The 20,184-nt window shown below is 37.8% G+C and overlaps 1 protein-coding gene across 4 annotated transcripts in view; it reads right to left on the bottom strand.

Annotated features, from left to right (window-relative positions):
• The window catches only part of LOC128869321 (probable serine/threonine-protein kinase mps1), a 236,573-nt gene that overhangs the window by 206,291 nt on the left and 10,098 nt on the right, over positions 1 to 20,184 (bottom strand). The gene's annotated exons all lie outside the window — the stretch shown is intronic.

The raw sequence follows: 20,184 nt of genomic DNA, 5'->3' as shown, positions 1-20,184 counted from the left end.
TGTCTTGCTGAGCTATCGCGCAATCATTTTCGTCGTCCCTGTACGAACTTTTTGCGCGATTTCTGTCGGCTATTTTGGGTTCGCGAACTTTCTCGACGTGTTTCCTATGACGGAGGTTATAACGCGGTGCTTCTTCGGCAGATTTTTCGTAGGCGCGATCACCCGAAGATTTCATTAACAATTATTACGATTAGCGAAAATATATATAAACGCAATTTTTTCAGCATTGGTATGCAAAATTAGGAAAATATATAAAAAGATGTTGCAGGCAAAAGCCACAATGGCTCAAAGTACGAGGCTTCCGAGATTATAACAAACAACACTTTAAGTTCACTGGATTTTTTTCTTGTTAATGAAAATGTATTATTATTATTTTTTTTATTTCTTCCATAAAATATTACACCTGTCGTTAGACAATAAGTAATTTGTTTTACAAAAAGATGGAATGAGAGTGATATTGAAGGGCCAATGCCCCCAAGCTCATATAGAAGAAATATACATATTATTTAAAAACAAGTGGTTAACAAACAATGACATATACGATTAGTTGACAATTGATTACATGGATTTTGCAAGATCTGTTGGTGTTTGACGGTTAAGCCGACTTTGGGTAGATTTTTATTTACTTGGTAGTCTTCTCATCATAGGATTTGTGTGCGTTAATAATCTATTTATGTGTCTTTTACCAGCGCTTTGTATTGTTGTAATGTATTATAAGTATAGGAATTCAAAGTTTAAGAAATTAATAAAATTTAACAAATTATTTAAGTTACGTTAGAATGGGAGTGAGGTTTTTATATATTTTCGTGCCTCGTACGCGTCTGAATTCCCGTAAGCAACTGGACTTTTAAAGCACGCTTCGCTCAATTCAAAGGCGTTTATTCAAGCGATAATTAAAGTTTAGTAGATACATAAGTATTTGAATACAGTTTTTTTCTAATTAGCGCATAAAAACAATTTTAATATGGAATTGTAATATTAATCGGTAACAACCTCTATGGTTTTAATTCGCATTCAGTAAGTTCAAACGCTTTTTAAAATGTGTAAAAATATTTTCAATGTTAAGAAGAGTTGAGAGAAGAACATTTAATATTCTTGCATTAACTTAAAAGGAGCAAACAATTAATTTTTCGCTTTAAAAATATCAAACTTTATAAGAATCAACAAATTTTTTAACATTCTTTTGTTTAATAAAACATTTTTTTTACTTACAGTTTCGGTAGCTTTAAATTAAAAACAAATAGAAACAAACACCAAACTTAAAAATTTTCGTATTTTGGGTATAAAAAAGCACTAAATTTATTGTGAAGAGCAAATGGTTGACAACACTGCACAACTCGCCCTCTCTGATGGGCGCAATATTGGGTGTGGTAGTGTTAGTTCTACCGGCATAACAGGAGAAACTTCATTTGTTGTTTTTTTATATTTATTTTCTTAGTTTCATTATTTTTGTTGAGTTTGATATAAACTTTTATTGATTTTTATTTTATTTTATTACAATTGATAATATTTCGGTTAAGGTGTCTATTTCGCTGATTCTTGCATTTTTATTATTTTTTATTTATTTATATTATTTATTTATTTATTTATTTATTGTCTTTGAATGGATACATTCTTACAGACTATATTAAGCTAGTGTACAATAGTTTAGTAGTATACTAAGAAAAGAAGGATTTAAGATGATTGACTAAGATGCCATACGGCCATGTAAAATCAGCACCAGAAGAATTGAAAAACATATTTAAATCTGCACATGCCCTAGGAATCGGAGCATTCACCCCATAGTTGGTTCTCGATAAGCCAATTTTAAAGGTTTCATACCGTCGGAGCCTCATATTGGGTATATTAAATTGAATTTTACTTAAAAGGGATGGACAATCAATAGATCCAGAAATGATACGAATAATAAATGAGCACGATAGAATAGATCGTCTGCTATCAAGTGGTTTTAAGTAAATTAATAAACATCGAGAGCGGTACGATGGTACAGGTTCAGAAAAGTTTAAAGATCGGAGCGCAAAACGAAGAAAGACTTTCTGAACTTTCCGATTAGACAGACCTATTTGGTACGGTCTCCAAATAATAGTGGCATACTCTAATCTTGATCTAACAAAAGCACAATACAATGTTTTGAGAGTGTGTGGGTTGGTAAAAGCAGAATAATTCGGTTAACATGGCTGGTGAAATTCAGCTTAGAGTCGAAAATAACGGCTAAGTCTTTAATTTCCTCAACGGATTGCAAAGGTAAGCCAGCAATATTATACGAAGTATGCAAAGTATTGTTTGATTTAGCATATTTTACGTGAAAGCATTTGCTAATATTTAGGGACAAATGGTTTAAATAGCACCAGTTCCGGACATTGTGCAAGTCGGTTTGCAACTTTTCAGAGTCCCTAACAATGTTAATCACCGCATACAACAAGTGGTCTGCAAACGAAAAGCAAGAACCAATATCGTTAATAAAGAGTATAAAGAAGAGGCCCTAGAATACTTCCCTGTGGGACACCAGAGGATGCAATAAATGCACGGGATGTCGTATTATCAACGGCTACAACGCAGTGCCTGTTGGACAAATATGATTTGATCCACGACAAAAACGTGGAGTGTATACCCAATGATGCAAGCTTCGACAAGAGTATTCGGTGCGATACTTTGCTAAACGCTTTAGAGAAGTCTGTATAAATTGCATCAACTTGAGATCTGTTCTGGAAGGCTAAAATGCAGTAATCATTGAAAATAGACAAGCTAGTGACAGTGGAGCGACTTGCAACGAAACCATGCTGGTTGGTAGATATTAGGCCTTTGACAGCAAAATATAACTTTTCATTCACTGTTATCTCAAAAAGTTTTGAGACAGACGAAAGCTTCGAAATCGGTCTGTAGTTGCTAACATCGTTTTTATTTCCACTCTTAAATCAGAGAATGTTAATGCAATGAGAAGGAGCAAATGTTAAATGAGCTTTTTTCGAGTTCTAATTTGTAGATTCATAATAAGGTAATTTCAAATTCAACTTTCCTCACGAGTGGGGAATTGCAGATATTTACCACGCGAGTGGAGGGTTTCTATATTTACTTACCACGCTAGGACAGCAATTCAGATTTTTTCTGCGTTTACCAAACTACTGAGAAAGTTCATAAGATTTTTTGGCACACTACTAAGGAAATCGACTTATTTCATTTCCACAGCGAAGCGAATAAATTTGCGATTAAGAAGGCCGCGCAGCAGTTCATTTGTGGTGCAGAAGCTAAAGTCGGCGGAATTATTCGTTTTGTTTTTTGGCACGTATTTAATTCAGGTTCAAGTCCTGAAGTCATATTTTTTTTCTTGCACATTTTTTTTTACAATTCAAACCAGGAAAGTTTGGTAAAATTTTTGAGTTTATTTTAATTAAAATTTCTTTAAAATACTGTCTTTTTTTGTATTTCATAAATGGAAATTTCTTTTCGGTATAAAATAGTTCATACTGGATGTGACCTGATTTTTATATAATATAAATCAATCAAAACAGAGAATATGTACATATGTCTTCAATCTCTTTCATCAAATCCATATTATATCGATGAGAAATATCATTCTAATATCCGTCCAGAAAGCCAAACGCGCATACACAGATTCATATGCATATAATTACGCATACAAACTTTCAACTCACGCAGAATATGTGCATATAAAACTGCGAATCGAATAAATGACTGATTTAGAATAGTTTATTACTAATTATAGTTTAGCGCGATCGTGAAAGACGTGTCGTGTATGCAGTACATCGTCCCATATTTGACTCAGGTTCAAGTCCTGTACACAGTTTTTTGTTCGATATTTTTATTTCATTTTTTATATTTGGTTTAATTAGAATTGATTTAAAATAGTGTATTCAGGTTTTTCTAATACCTGTTATTTAGAAATTTATTTTCTATATAACATTATTCATACTCTTTTTGAATTTATATGTAAAACAGCCATAAAGGCAATCATATGAATATGCATTCCTATATTTAATCTCTTCAGTCAAATCTGAACTACTTACATACACATATTGATGAGAAAATATTCTAATATCCATGGATGGATCCAGAAAGCCAAACGCGCATAAACGCATATGTATATAAATATATATAAATATATACAAACCTTCAACGAACGCAAAATGTATGCATACAAAAAACAACAACTGCGACCGTCTTCTTGTCCGTCAGTGAAAAGATGGGATATGTATACCCTATGAGCAAAAAGAACCGGGAAGGTGATGTTGACTGTTTTCTTCGATTGCCAAGGCGTAGTGCACCATGAGTACCTTCCATCGGGCCAGACAGTCAATAAAGAATATTATTCATCCGTTTTGAAGCCTTTGAGAGATGCTGTATATTGCAAACGGCCGGAAATGTGAGCAAACAATTCTTGGATTTTGCGAGATGATAACGTGCCATCGCACCGATCAAAAAGATCAAAGAGAATACGACGAAGGAGCTGAAGGCCATGTCGGCCTGCCGGGGGTGTTTGGAGGACTGGGTTAAACGTTGGCCCATATGTATTGCTTCAGACGGGTCATATTTTGAAGGAGATAATATAAATTTGCCTTAAATTTAACTCTGTTATGTTTTATTTAAACATTCCCGGTACTTTTTGATCATAGGGTACATATATTCGGCGTTGCGAACAGAAATGTGTGATTCGCTGGATTTGTTCAAGGAATCTAAGTCGCATTAACTCGCGACTGTCGAACAGTTAGAAGACATATTTACATACATATAAGGGTGCATACATACATACGGAGCCGCGGCCACTCAACATGACAAAAATTCAAGATTTATCAAATATTGGCAAATAATTCGCGAAATATTCCAATATTGACTATTTTCGAATGGTTGCGAAAATTGGCATATGGGCGGCTCGTTTTATGAATGAAATTGAAATATGAGCTCGAACTTATGAATGAACTTTTTGTTTTTGTTCTAAATTGTTCAGCGCCGTCGCTGATAGAATCATGGCCGCTGCGACTGCGTCTACGAATGTATATTGTTTTTGTAGTCGCTAGGCTTAGATTTTATCTTTGGGCGACATGCGCATGTGAGGTATGTGTTTTTGTTGTGTTCTAGAACATTTTAGAATGTGTGGTGGCAAAGCGGCCATCGCGTTGCGCTTGCTGTTGCATTTGCGTCTATCAAAGTATTGTGTTTTTGTAAGTTCAATATTAGGAATATCGACTGTGAAAGACAAAAGTACACGGAATCAAGAAGGGAGCGCTGTGTTCGCACATATATGTATGCTTGAATGTATGAACGTGCATGGATGTAGTAACATATGAATGCAACTATTTTGTAGGAAGTTTAGAAGTAGATAATATATATATGTATGTACATATATATGCTAGGACATTAAGTGGGTATATATACATACATAGAGCAGAATTGTTTTTGCACTTGTTAGAAAGAAACTCGTACACTAGTGCGTATGTGTATTTGATTTCTTGTAAGAATGTGATGTGCTGTGACATGTGTACATATGTACATAAGTCAAGGTTGTTGGGCATACATGCATATGTACATATGTAGGTATGAAAGGAAGATGATGTTCTTACGCTTGTGCATTATTGTTTTTCATATACAAATGTACATACATATATATGTATGTAAATGCTGTCGAATACATTGACTATAAAGTGACATACAATATAAAATAAGTGTTGATTTATCTTAAACCGTTTTATTTTCTGAATGCAAATACCTCCTATTGACATGTACATACATATTATGTACTTATGTATATTATCATATACCATCATTTATTTACATATAAAGTATACGTTCATTTTTGTACATATGTATGTGTGTAATGAAAAACTTCATGAATTACTTTCAGAACTTTATTAAAATTTATTCGCGTCGCGCGCATGCACAAAACCTTTTGTTCACAACGCAGGCGCAGAAATAAACGCTCTGCGTATTTATCCTCCCCGCGTGACTCGCCATCAATTCTCGGTGCAAATTTTTTTTTTTCGTTTTTTTTTTTTAATGTAATCGTAAAAAAATTTGTAATAAATTTTATATATCCGCTTATCATTTCAAAAGTAACAAAATGGTAAAAAAATAAGCAGTCGAAGAAATAAACGCACCGCCTATTTTTCCTCGCCACATGTTAGACTCGAGTTCAATTCCCGGCGCAAACTTTTTTTTATAAATCTTTTTTTTTTTAAATCGTTTTTTTTTTTTAATGTAATTGAAAAAAATAAATTATGTAATAAATTTTACGTATTCGCTTATTATTTCAAAAATACGAAAATAGTAAAAATTGAATTGGTTTAATGTCGAGGTGAGAAATGTGTTGTGTGTTGAGGTGAAAGATGTGTGGTGTTTCTAATTTTTGTATGGGCAAAAGTCAGTGAGGTGTCTATAAACTCGGTGTGCTAAATTCCCTTACTTCAAATCTTTCAAATCTCAATTGTACTAAAAAAAGCTCACAGTAACATTTGCACCTTCTCATTGCATTAACATTCTCTGCTTAAATATAGGCGTAACGGAAGTAAATTTCCAGTCGTCAACAAAGATACCAGAGGACAACGATTTATTGAATATAATTCTAAGAGGCTCAGCGAAACACAAGCAATTCATCAGCAAAATGCCCGAAAGGCCATCCGAGTCAGTTTTCGTTGTAAACTTAAGCTTCATAATACCCTTGATGATCAGTAACAGATAGGCACAAAGTCCCAAAATTGAGAGGTGAAAAACTATTAGAGGGTAAACTAGAATCGGAGTCTAAGTCGGGTTCAAAATTAGAGCAGAAAAAGTCAGAAAATAAATTGGCAGATTCTGTGGCAGAATTTGCATATTTACCATTATAAAAAACATTGTTTGGCACCATTGAGCAAGACTTTTTTGATTTGATGAATTGCCAAAAGGCCTTCGAATCCGAAATAATATTGTTTTCGAAATTCAAGATGTAATTTCTATATAAGAACTTGTTCAAACAGTTAAACTCTTTTAAATGGCATTGAAATTTTGAGTAGTGCATTGAGTCTCCAGACCTTTTATACAGTTTAGAAAATTTGTTTTTTTAGATTCTTTAGATGCCTAAGCCGTTTGGTATGCCAAGATGTCTTATATACTTTCTTATGATAAATAGGAATGTGTTTCAAACACAGCTCAGAAACCTTAGTCTTAAAAAAATGAAAACAAGAAGTAACATCATTGTCGTGGAAGGCATTATCCCAGTCAATACTTAATAAAATTTCGTTAAAAATTGAGAAGTCGCATAAGTTGTAGTTAGATTTGATGTTAGGCTCATCGTATACCTCAGAAAACTCATAAAATTCCAACTCAAGAGAGAGAGGAACATGATGTTTATCAGTTAAAGATATGTGAGCAATGCCTTCCGACAACGTGTAGTTGATGTTATTTGAAATGAACACTAGATCTAGGATTCTATTAAGGCTATTATAAAAACCATTAATTTGTGATAAATCAATGCTTAAAAAGCTATCAATGACATGAATTTCGGCTGAAGAATTTACATTAGAAGCCATAAAAGCAGCCGAGTTTCTAAGTGGGGACCAACTCAGACGACATAAATTAAAATCACCAAGGACACAAAGATGACTGTCACCAGCTATGCTTGATGCTAATGACACAACATTGTCAGCATGTGCAAAGTATAAATAATCCGGACTATTCGGCGGAATGTAAGATGCACACACATAAACTGATCCAGATGAGCCATAAACACTTACACAAAGCTGATCAATGAGTGTGTCAGAATTGGTAAGTGTAACCAATGATGCCCGAAATTTTCTCCGAACAGCAATGAGAACACCACCTCCTCTGGAACATCCAGATTTGACAGGGTCACGGTCTTTACGGAAAACATCGTACAAATTGAGGTCAAAAATTTCACAATCGAAGAAATTTTCATTCAGCCAAGATTCAACGAATACAAAAATATCAAAGTCTAAGAAAGAACTTTTCATATATACCGTGGAACATTTAGTCCGAAGTCCAGATATATTTTGAAAATACAATTTTAATAACTTATTACTATCGATGGAGTTAGCTGCAGAAGTAGTTCTTCTAAAAGTGGCTAAATTTTCTTGTCTGTAGGCTCGTCCCTTTGAAAAAATTTAAAAGGACGGACCTTAACATCAGCAGGCCAAACCGACGGTTTGAGAATTTGATCATATAATGATGATGGAACCCCTAGCTTAAAATTAATTTCTTTAAACTATGGATATCAGTATCCTTTTTTATAAGTTTGAAACATAAGATAAGATTTCTATCAATGTTAGAATTTTTAGCAACATAGGTGATAATATTGTCCTCAGTAACAGATGGTTTAAAGGACGCTAGATGTAGCCACTTGTTCGTAGCTACTACATCTAACCCGTGATCTTTTACTATTTAAACGCCTACGCCCTTGTATAGTTGTCCACGTATTTTGATTATTTATGCTATCATGTAGTATTGGAACAGAGCTTAAATTAACTTCCTCAGTCGACATGTGAGAAGCAGCAGCGTCAGCAAAGAGAATGGGCGCAGTCTTCTTGTTAATGTTAGCAGCGGCAGCAGCGGCATAGCTGATAGAAGCAGTGGAAGCAGAAGTCGGCGTTGTTATACTAGGTGGTGATCTTCTCAGAGGCTCTGCCGGTATTTTAGCCTCTCTTGACATAGCAGCAGCAGCTTGAGTATTCGAGCAGTTAGAAACAATAGAAGCAGCAGTAGCATTGCCCGAACTCAAGGTGGGAGAAGAATGGGGAAGATGGGAAGTGACGGCAGATGAAAAAAGAGCGGCATCTGTTGTATGTGACGATGACAGGCGAGTAGCTGCACTAAGTTTTTTTGTGCGTATGTTAATGATTGTTGTTGTGCGATTTGTCTAATGATGATTTAACAACGGTATGTAGGTCTTTGACCTCCGCAGAGAGAAGCGCAATCGCTTCATCCTTTTTGATGAGACTTTGTTGTAAGACGATAACAGCTTCATACATACTATCCATTTTTTTCTGCAGGTTTAAGTTATCACCATGCAAGGTGGATAGCAAATTTAACAAGCGGGAATTCTCAGCACGAAGGGAATCAATCGAAATACACATAGATTCCAAAGAAAAGTCCTGTTTTTTGCTGTCATCAGATGTAGTTGCAGTAGGCTTCACAATAGTAGGAGGTTTTGTACTCAAAGAAGTTGGCTTAGCAGTGGTCACAAATTCTACTGGATGCACATTCTCCACAGCAGCAGATGGGGGAGGTGAGCGGATTGAATTCCGACGAGCAGTAGTGCAGAGTTTACAGAAAAAATTCTTGTTTTCGCTAAGCATGAACTCCAAGTCTGATGGGAGTACGTCAACACACACGGTGTGGAAGAAATTATTGCACTTCGCACATTGAACTTTTGGTTGCGCGCGGTCAACCTTATTACCACACACACACGGCATTATTCAACTTTTTGGATTAAACAAATTAAAAAGAGTCACTGTCTCAGAAGATTAAATTTGCACCTTGCAAATTAATTATAATAAACTTTTATTTTCACTGTCTCAAATGTTTGTTTAATAGCCTTTGCATTATTACAATTATAGCAAAATAAATTGAAATAAAACGGAGTGAATAAAAACACGTCTAACACCATTGGCTGTTAACAAGGTTTTTAAGCACAGATATATGGTGTTATATTGTAGCGTAAGAAAAACACATTCGAACTGATATATATTTCTACATATAGTCTGAGAAAAGTTTCTTTTAGCAGGAAAACTTGAAAATGCAGGTTAGGACTGCTTTCAATGAATGTCATCAAATTAGAAACTTTGAAGTTTACCATGTAATTTTGAATGAATATAAATGCCATTATTTACAACTCCCATATGCGAAACGCAACTCTTGGAAAGAATCAATTAAATCCGGGACGGATTCTGCCAGACTAAGCAAGATTCTTTCGAGCAAGCCATTCCTGCAAACCTCTTCTAAAAAGGGAAGATGCAAATCGGGCTGAATCTGCAGAACAATCCTTGAAACCCTTGTAAATACTAATTTTCCGCAAAATTTTATTGCCCCATGTGACATTGTCCTCATTAAGTGACAGTTACTCGATGTTTCCCTGAAATCTATCCTGGCGGTTGTCAGAATCCCCTGGGCAATCAATAGTTGCCCCGCCTCCCCCGCTCTAAATCTCGTGGTTTTGACAATGTGATGCTTAAGAAAACAAGAAACTTAGTGGTTCCTGTCCTGCAAAAAATTTAAATGGTGTGTATCGCTTTTAATTACATTCCCGCCAACTGGGAAAACGAAGGTTGCTTCAAGCCCACGGCAGGGAGGAGGGGTCACGACTCGGCCAAGGACTTCAATAGCATAAGTCTTACCTCATTTATTCTAAAGGTGTTTAAAAAATGTATCGATTATTACATCAGGTAGTACATGGAACCCACATTATCTCCAGCGCAGCATGCTTCCCTGAAGGGCAAATTTATGGACACAGCCTTACAAGAGGTGGTAGGGACTGTGGAAAAATCGCTAAAGGGCAAGCAAATCACTTTGTAAATAAACAGTGTTCTTTTAATAACGTTAGGACGTTATTTAGACTAGAGGTGGAAAGACCTATCTGTCTCTGGATCTCATCCCTGCTAGGCTGTAGGGAAATTAATGTGGTGGCAGGAAGGGCGCAAGTTCACTAGATTTGTGCACTAGATGCGGCGTCCCCTCCAGTGTGATGTCCTTTTGTCTATTCTTTAGCTTTTGCTTTTGATGAAATTCTGACTAAGTTAAATAAGGGTGGGGTTAAGCTAGTAGCATATGCCGATGACTTGGTCTTAATGGTATCGGGACCGTTTCCCTCAGTCATGGCTGAGAACTTAGAAAGGCTGTACTCAGTCGCTGGGCTGCCAGTTGCAGCTTCAGAAAATATAAACCGCCCAACTTTAGACTTCTCAGATTAAATACGTACGTTTCCCCGATTTCATCAGAAGTTAAGTATCTTGGAGTGATAGTTGACTCAAAATACCATTGGAAGCTACACATTGAAAATCGGGTAAAGAAGTTCAGCATAGCTTTCTACTCCTGCAAATCCATGTTTGGCAAAAAATGGGGACTCGAACCTTAGGTCGTTCTCTGAATGCAATGTGCATAAAATATCTTGGGTTCCAGGAGAGGAGCATTGAGTGCAACGAAATTGCTGATGAGCTTGCCAGAAAGGGGTCGACTGAATTGGTCTCAGAGGACTCCTATTGACTGTTGTCAAGAGGGAATTGCAACTTATTTCTCAGGAAATCACAGATCAGATGGGACGCGAATAGTCCTAGGGACTCCACTCCAATGGATTGCAGAAGCTGTGAGGTCATTTTAGAGAGGGAGACAATTAAGGTCACTGGGTGGTCCTTTGTTTGACAGACTAATACAGTATTCCAACATAAATCCCATTAACCTTCTGCGTATCATCAAGAGCTCTGATTGGCTTTAGCTATTTGCCCGTTGGCAGTGTTATAATGGTATCAGACTTGTACTTCAACCATATCACCCACCTACCTACACCATGAAAATGTTTTTATATTTCTGACCTTTAAGCCTTTTAGCCAATCTAAGAAGCACATATTTCCCCTAAGACAGTGTCAAATCTCATCAAACGTCATTGGAAAGTAAAAAACGTTAAAATCCAGATTTTGTGTTTTCGTGTTAGTTGCTTTGCTTATTATAACATTTGTTTACTAACACAGGGCAACAAAAAAAAAAAAAACTGCGGCAATAATTTTGTTAATGGTTTTCATTAGCACTTGTATTATATATGTATATTGAGTATGAAATTACATTTTTTGAATTGACTCTGGTTCTTGAGATAAACGCAAAATTAAAAATTACTAAAAAAATTTAAAGTGCCCTCCTACAGTTGCACTAATTTGATTAAACCCAACTACGGTTTCGTTATTTTGAATATTTAGGTACAACACTTTCACTTATTTGCTGTTAGACCCAGAAGTTACCAGTTAGTGTCATTTTTCAGTTTTAAAGAAATTGTTGTCTCGAAAATATGAGTTCGTCACGAAAACCTTGTGTTAACGATTGCAACAGTTTTTGTTATATATGTGGCAAATTTTGTTCGCAAAAGCAAAGAAAACAGATCACAGAGTTTGTGAAAACAACCTACCAAGCATACTTTGGGATAACGTATGTACAAAAGAATAAATATTGGGTGCCCAATATTGTGTGTAAGTCTTGTGTAGAATCTTTGCGATACTGGAGCCAAGGAGGACGTAAAGGGCTTCAATTCGGAGTACTGATGATGTGGAATGAGCCAACGAATCATTTTAATGACTGTTATTTCTGTGCAGTAAAAGTGAAAGGTACAAACCGTTTTAAGAAACGGAATTGGTTTTATCCTAAAATTAAATCAGTTAGACCCCCAGTATTGCACAGTATTGCTAACTGTAATGACATTGAAATGTTAGAGAATTCTGACAATCAAGCAAGCAGCAGTGAAAGCGAGTTCGAAGAAAGTAGTTGTATGAAACAAGGATTTTCGCAAGCAGAGCTTAGCGACTTGGTTCGTGATTTAAATTTATCAAAAAAATCTGCCGAAATTCTTGCTTCAAGACTAAAAGAAAAACAATGTCTTCAACCTGGCGTTACCATCACATTCTTTAGGACCAGAGAGCAAGAACTTCTTCCTTTCTTTCAAGAAGAATACAAGCTTATATTTTGTAACAATGTTTCTGGTCTGTTAAATTGTATGGGGCATCCTGAATATAATCCTGAACATTGGAGACTTTTTATAGATAGCTCAAAAAGAAGTCTGAAATGTGTATTGCTGCACAATGGAAATAAATTTGCTTCGGTTCCAATTGGTCATTCAACGAAACTAAAAGAAGAATACCAAAATATTAAAATTGTTTTAGAAAAGATTTCATACGCACAACATCAATGGTCAGTATGTGTGGACTTAAAGATGGTGAATTTTTTATTAGGTCAGCAAGGTGGGTATACTAAATACCCCTGTTTCATATGTCTATGGGATAGTCGCGCAAAAAAAGAACATTGGACTAGAAAGGTTTGGCCTTTGAGAGAAAATATGGAAGTAGGAAAAGCAAATGTGGTTCATGAACCACTGATAAGCCGAGAAAATATTCTTCTTCCACCACTTCACATCAAGCTTGGGCTAATGAAACAGTTTATCAAAGCCCTTGATAAGACCGGTGACTGTTTTAAATATGTGTGTCAAAAATTTCCGTCTTTAAGTATGGAAAAATTAAAAGCAGGTTTCTTTGATGGACCGCAGATCCGTACTCTTATAAAAGACATTGAATTTATAAACCATATGTCACAAATTGAATCTAAAGCATGGCTAAGCTTTGTCTTAGTAGTCAAACATTTTTTGGGGAATCATAAGGCACCAGATTACCAAAATCTAGTTGATGAAATGCTTCGAAATTTCTGCAGTTTTGGAGCTAATATGAGCATTAAATTGCATTTCCTTCATAGCCATTTGGACAAATTCCCGAAAAACTTGGGCGATTATAGTGAGGAACAGGGAGAACGGTTCCACCAGGATATAAAAATAATGGAAGGAAGGTACCAAGGTCGATGGGACTGCCACATGATGGCAGACTACTGCTGGACCTTATTAAGGGATTGTCCTAAGCAAAACCATAACAGAAAAGCCAACAGAAAAACTTTTTTGTAATGTTTTTAAATTATTTAAGTTAACTGTAAATATATATTTTTGTTTTTGTATAATTTTTAATGAAATATATTAATAAAAATATTTTTTAGTGCATATTGGTATTTTAAGACTGTTTTTTTCAGTGAAATAGATAATAGTCTTTATCTCAAAAACTAGAGTCCATTTGAGAAATCTAAAATTTTTCTAGTATTCAGCACACTAGTCTCACACAGAATTGACTTAAACCAACCCTGCCGCAAAATGACTGTTCCCCAGTGTAATCTACTGAGCCTTATCAGCCATGTTTATAAGTAAAATGGTTCTAGCATACACATTTTTTGGGTGTTAATGAAATTTATTAAGAACTAAAAATCCGGTAATATGATTCTCAATTTTCGTTAGTAATGCTTATCCCGTTATTTTGTTTCTGCTGTAATACTAGGTTGTTCAATACGCTTATGCGCTCACCTATATGAAGTTTCATTTCAATTTGTCAATTCATTCTTTGTTTACAAGGCATTTAGTATCGAACTGTCAACAGTACTTTCTACAATGGAAAAATGAAGTATCGAGCAGTGACTGAATTTTCGAAATATTTCGAAAGTTTAAAAGCAAAGGAAATTTATGAACGAATGTTGAAAGTGTGTAAGGACTTTTCGCCATTAATAAATACTTTGGAAATATGGGTTGCTGAATTTAAACGAAGTCGTTGTCCTTCAAATCCAAAAACAGCAACAAAACTAGAAATCGTGGAAAAAATACAGGATATGGTATTGGAAAATCGTCGAGTGACTGAAAGAGATTTAGTAGAAGCTCTAGGCATCTCATTGGGCAGTGTGCACAGTATTTTGGCTGATGTATTGGGTTTCAGAAAGCTGTGTGCACAAATACCTAGGTGCTGCATTTGCTAACAATGGAACAAACACACATTCGAATGCACTCGAGTGTGAAAAGATATCAACAGTGAAAGACGTGTTCTGCGAGTGCCCTGACAAAAGTGATGATAAGTTTGGGAAAAAGTCCCACGGTAGTGATAAAAAGTGTGCAAGTGTGCTCCCAGGAGCTAGGGCAGTGACCAGTGAATAGGTGTACCTCACCAACCAGGGTTGGTTTTATCAAACTCCAAAAGAGTGAAAAAGACAAAAAAAAAGGAAATTTTTAAAAATAACAAAAAAAAGAAGAAAAAACTGAGAAATTATTAAGCAAATTAATATAAGCACATCTGCTCAGACAACTGCGTAACTTTCCTATTTTTACTAATCACATAAAAAAAAGTAATAAAAGAAAAATACACATACGCATATATATACGAGTACATATATAAAATTCCATATAAATTTCCAGCTGACTAAGCCATCTGACGCGAACACGGCGAAACTACAAGCAGCGGCGGGTCTGGCTCTCTCAAGAAAGGCGGAGGTTAAATCGTTAACCGAAGAATCACTTATCGAGATTCACGATGTTGATGAAGTAACTACGCCCGAAGAGATTCGCGTAGCACTAAACTCGAAACTCCTCAACCTCAACGTAGAGCCTTCGCAGATTCGCTCGATACGGAAAGCATATGGTGGTACGCAAACGGCAGTTGTTTCACTACCTTCTGAGGCCGCCAAAAACTTACTAGAAGTGGGTAAAATTCGCATTGGCTGGGTAAAATGCCGTATTCGTCAGAAAATCCAACCTAGACGCTGTTTTAAATGCCTAGAATTCGGGCATATATCAAGAAATTGCACCAGCGGAACCGATCTCCAAGGAATTTGCTTTAAATGCGGAGGAGAAGGGCATGTAGCAAAAACATGCACAAACACTCCAAAGTGCTTATTATGTGAGAAAAGACGTACCAACCGCACTGGTCATGCTACCGGCGGCAATAAATGCCCGGTATCTCAAGAAGCGCTTAAAAATATAAAACAGTAATGAGATTGCTACAACTCAATCTCAACCATTGCGAAGCCGCACAAGATCTCTTGTCGCAAACAATTGCAGAACTGAAGGTTGATGTAGCCATATTGAGCGAACCCTATAGAGAAAGGTCAGCCAACTGGACGCAAGACGCTTGCAAAAAGGCTGCAATATGGTCCTGCGGACCACGTCCCTTACATCTAGAGAGCGTAGCAGGAGAAAGAAGCTTTGTTTGCGGCAAGATCTCAGATATATTTATATATAGTTGTTACATACCTCCAAGCACCCCTTTAGACGAGTTTGAGGAGATAGTAGGGAAAATCGCCATGGATGCAATGTTAAGACAGCGATACATTATTGCAGACGATTTCAAAACAACAATTAAGTTTGAAGCACCGAGGATGGAAAACCGGCACCTTAGATCCTGGTGTATTTAAAGAGATGTTGCCAACAAGCGAATATACAGGATGCGCGAACGACATGACATCCAAAATTATGGGTGATATTTGTAGAGCATGCGATGCGTCAATGTCTCGCAAGACGACAACAAATAAACACGTTCCTGTTTACTGGTGGAACGAGAACATTCTTTCTTTCAGGCTAGAAGAAGCTTCCAACGGGCAAGAGGTAGACCTAACTTCTAAGAAGCCAGAGAAACGTATAAAGCTGCGCGACGTCAACTCAAGACAGCAATAAAGGAAAGCAAGCGTAAAAGCTTTCTTGAGCTCTGCGATGATGCTGAAAACAATCCTTGGGGGACAGCATACAAGGTGGTGACCAAGAAGCTGAAGTCTGCTAAGGAATCCATATCAACATACCCGATTTTCTTGAGTGAAGTGGTAAACACACTTTTCCCCAAACAAAGGAAGTTTGTTTCTTTAACCTCGAAGCCAATCTCACAGCAGTTTCCAAGAATCTCATCAGACGAGGTCCTTCAAGCAGTCAATAGAATTGAAAATAATAAGGCTCCTGGCCCAGACGGGGTGCCAAACGAAGTACTTAAACTGGCCTTTACCCAGGCAACATCAAATTTCGTACGCCTATTTAATACAGGCCTCGCAGAGGGAACGTTCCCATCGATATGGAAGCGACAAAGGTTGGTTCTACTGCCCAAACCTAGCAAACCTCCCATGGAACCGTCTAGCTTCAGACCGATTTGCCTGCTCGACTCGGCAGGTAAAGTACTGGAGAGAATAATCTACAACCGGCTCGAGAAAGAGATCGATTCCGCCAGGGGAATATCGGACAACCAGTTTGGCTTCAGAAAATGAAGGTCCACCGTTGACGCGGTGAATACCGCCAAAAAAATTGCACAACAGGCAATAAGTGGTACCCGATGGCTCGAAGGAGCCAAAGAGTACTGCTTAATAGTAACATTGGATGTAAGAAATGCATTCAACACCGCAAACTGGGCCAAAATACTGGACGCACTGGACGAGATCGGAGTTTCCCCCTATCTGCGAGTAATGATACGAAGCTACTTCGAAGACAGCGTACTGGATTACGACACAGCAGTAGGCAGAAAAAGTTATAAGGTTTCAGGTGGGGTCCCTGAAGGTTCAGTCCTTGGACCACTGCTCTGGAACATCATGTACGATGGTGTTTTGCGCCTCAACACACCCAATGGTGCCAACATTATCGGATTTGCGGACGATATAGCAGTAGTTCTTACGGCGAAGAGACTGAGCGACATCTGCGAAAATGCAAATCGAACCATAGCGTCCGTTAATTCATGGCTGGTGCAAAACGGCCTTCAACTCGCCGAGCAAAAAACGTTTTCCGTTTTCATATCAAGCCGGAAAAAAGTAGAAGTGGCAACTTTACAAGTTGGCAATCACAGCATCACGACAGTACCAGAAGTTAAATATCTGGGAATAATGATAGATAGGAGATTATCCTTTAAAACTCACCTGGAGTATACGACCAAAGAAGCATCAGTAACAGTAGCAGCCTTATCGCGAATAATGCTAAACGCCCGCGGGCCAAAACAACGGCGACGTCAACTCCTAGCAAGCGTGGTGAAGAACCAAATATTATATGGTGCTCCGGTTTGGCACATGGCTACGCAACATCCTTCCTATTTCCGCGGTATAAAGGCAGCGTATCGTTTATGTGCGCTTCGAGTCTGTTCCGCATTTAAAACGGTTTCAGAAGAAGCAGCGCTGGTTATCGCTGGAATGTATTCAATAGAGATATTGGCAAACGAAGCTGCAGTATTGGCTGACAGTGAAACGCAACGCATCATAGCACGGGAAACTAGTACCCAAACTTGGCAGCAAAAATGGAATAATACAACGAAAGGCCGCTGGACACATCGCTGCATTCCAGACTTGCGAAGCTGGATTGAAAGAAAACACGGAGAAGTGGATTTTTATCTGACGCAATTTTTAACCGGGCATGGATGCTTCAAAGCATGCCTGCATCGGTTCAAACATGAATCGGATCCCACTTGCGATTACTGTGAGGTAAACGCGATAGAAGACGTTCACCACGTATTCTTCGAATGTAAGCGTTTTTATGGCTCTAGAACGAAGCTTCGGCGCATATTTGATGGAAACTACGATCCAGATACATTCGTGCAATCCATGCTACAAAGCAGGGAGAAATGGACGGCAGCATACGATGTCATAGCAGAGACCATGAAAAAACTAAGGACCCTCGAAAGATTACGACGTATGACCGGCGACTAATTCGCCTTTCCCCCCCACGATGTATTGCTTGACGGTTGTCCCGTGGGGTGTAGAGTTTCGACGAAACAACAGGCTTGTCCTGGTTTCAAAGAGCCACTTGAGGGTAGCGCGCTACCACAACGCCCATGAAAAAAAAAAAACAAAAAACATATTTAAAATTCAAGAAATTATTTAGCGAACGGTGCAAAGTGTTGGTGTGAAGAGAGCGAATAGCAGATTATCATCTGCACATCTGCTCAGACAGCTACGGTGGGAGGTGAATGACATCTGACTCCCACAGGTATAAGCAAACCAAGAGCAAAACAAGAGCGCGCTGAAAAGCAGCAATGCGAGCATAAAACTCCTGACATAGAAAAAAGCCACACGCAACAACAGAAGGAAGAGGAAAGGGAGCCAGACGGGAAGCCGCTGCGTGTGATGAGAAAAAAAATAAAAGAGCTCATTAGTATGATGGAAGTGCAGAGGCATATCAACACTCCAATGAAAGACCTGGTGAGTGCAATAGAGAGTCAGCATCATAAAGCATTATGCTGAAAACAGTGAACACCGTAAACGCAATCCCCAGTCAGCTGTTTCGAACAAACTAATTAGAAACCCATGTAAATGAAAAATTTCTTCCTTCCGTATCGTAGATTTTATTTCACGATTTTTAAAATATCCCGTAATCCCCTGTCAGCTGATTGCTCACTCACCACACAGTGTTGCCAAGCAGTACATTTCGAAATCATTTACAAAATAAACTAAGAAAAATTATAATTTTTATTAAAATAACTTAGAAACCCTGTTGAATAATGTTAATTATAGATAAATAAACTATTTGCATTTGTTGGTTTTTGGCTTTGGTTTATTAAACAATGAAAAATTGTGACTGATAACGCGGATGTGTGAAAAAGTGTGTAAGCAAATATATCAATGGCAACATTGTGTAGATACAACCAAACACATACACACACAAACCGATGTATTGTGTAAATATGTAATTAAAAGAACGCAGTTGTTCTCCGAGGTGAGTTTTTGTGCACGGTAAGGGACTGCGTACGGTGTTCACTGTTTTCAGCATTAGACATGCCCAGCATATCTAAGCCACCCACTATGCGCGCCGATCGAAGCACACAAACCGACACAATGGAGAACGATCGTAAAAAGGAAGAAAAGAGAGGCCGCACGGCTGCCAATAGCGGGCGGGATGCGCCCAATTCGCCGTAGCAAATAGCAAAGTCCGTCCGCTTAGAATCGCCGAGAGGACCAATAGAGGCCAGGCCCAAAGAGCAACAAATTTACTCCAGCCAACCAAAAGAGGTGTTTGCTGTAAAGAAACAAAGCGTTGTAGGAGTAGACATGAATGCGCCTCTAGGCGTGGAGGGCACCCAATCATGTGAAGGCTGGTCAACAGTGGTCAAACGTAAGACCCAAACCGCGCAAAAACTACCAACGAAACCTGGCGCATTGGTCCTGAAGAAAGTCGGTGAACTTTCATACGTGGAAATGCTAAAAAAAATTAAATCGCAACCTGGGCTCAAGGAACTGAACCATATAGTAAAGGGCATTAGAAAGACGGCGGAGGAGGAATTATTATTCGAACTTAAGCGACAATCTGATCCAGCTACTGAGAAGTTCAAGACAGCAATAAAAGGTGTCCTCGGCGAAAGTGCACAGGTTCACTCCCTAACACAAGAAACAGCCATGCAAATAAAAGATATTGATGAAGTGATGTTCAGAGAAGAAGTGTATGAGGCGATAAAAAATAGCCTCCCTGACGGAAAAGTTGCGCTATCGGTCATTCGAGCAATGTAAACAGCATACGGTGGCACGCAGACATACACCATCAGCCTACCATCGGCGTCCTCACAAGAACTGCTAAGCCTATCCAAAATACGTATTGGATGGGCTTACTGCCGTATTAGAGAAAAGGTAGCTATAACAAGGTGCTACAAATACCACGATTTTGGCCATCTAGCAAGGAGCTGC

The sequence above is a fragment of the Anastrepha ludens genome, chromosome X (assembly GCF_028408465.1).
Source record: "Anastrepha ludens isolate Willacy chromosome X, idAnaLude1.1, whole genome shotgun sequence".
NCBI classification, from domain to species: Eukaryota; Metazoa; Arthropoda; class Insecta; order Diptera; family Tephritidae; genus Anastrepha; species Anastrepha ludens.
Note: the sequence above shows the minus strand (reverse complement) of the source record. Positions and strands in the feature narration are given on the sequence as shown.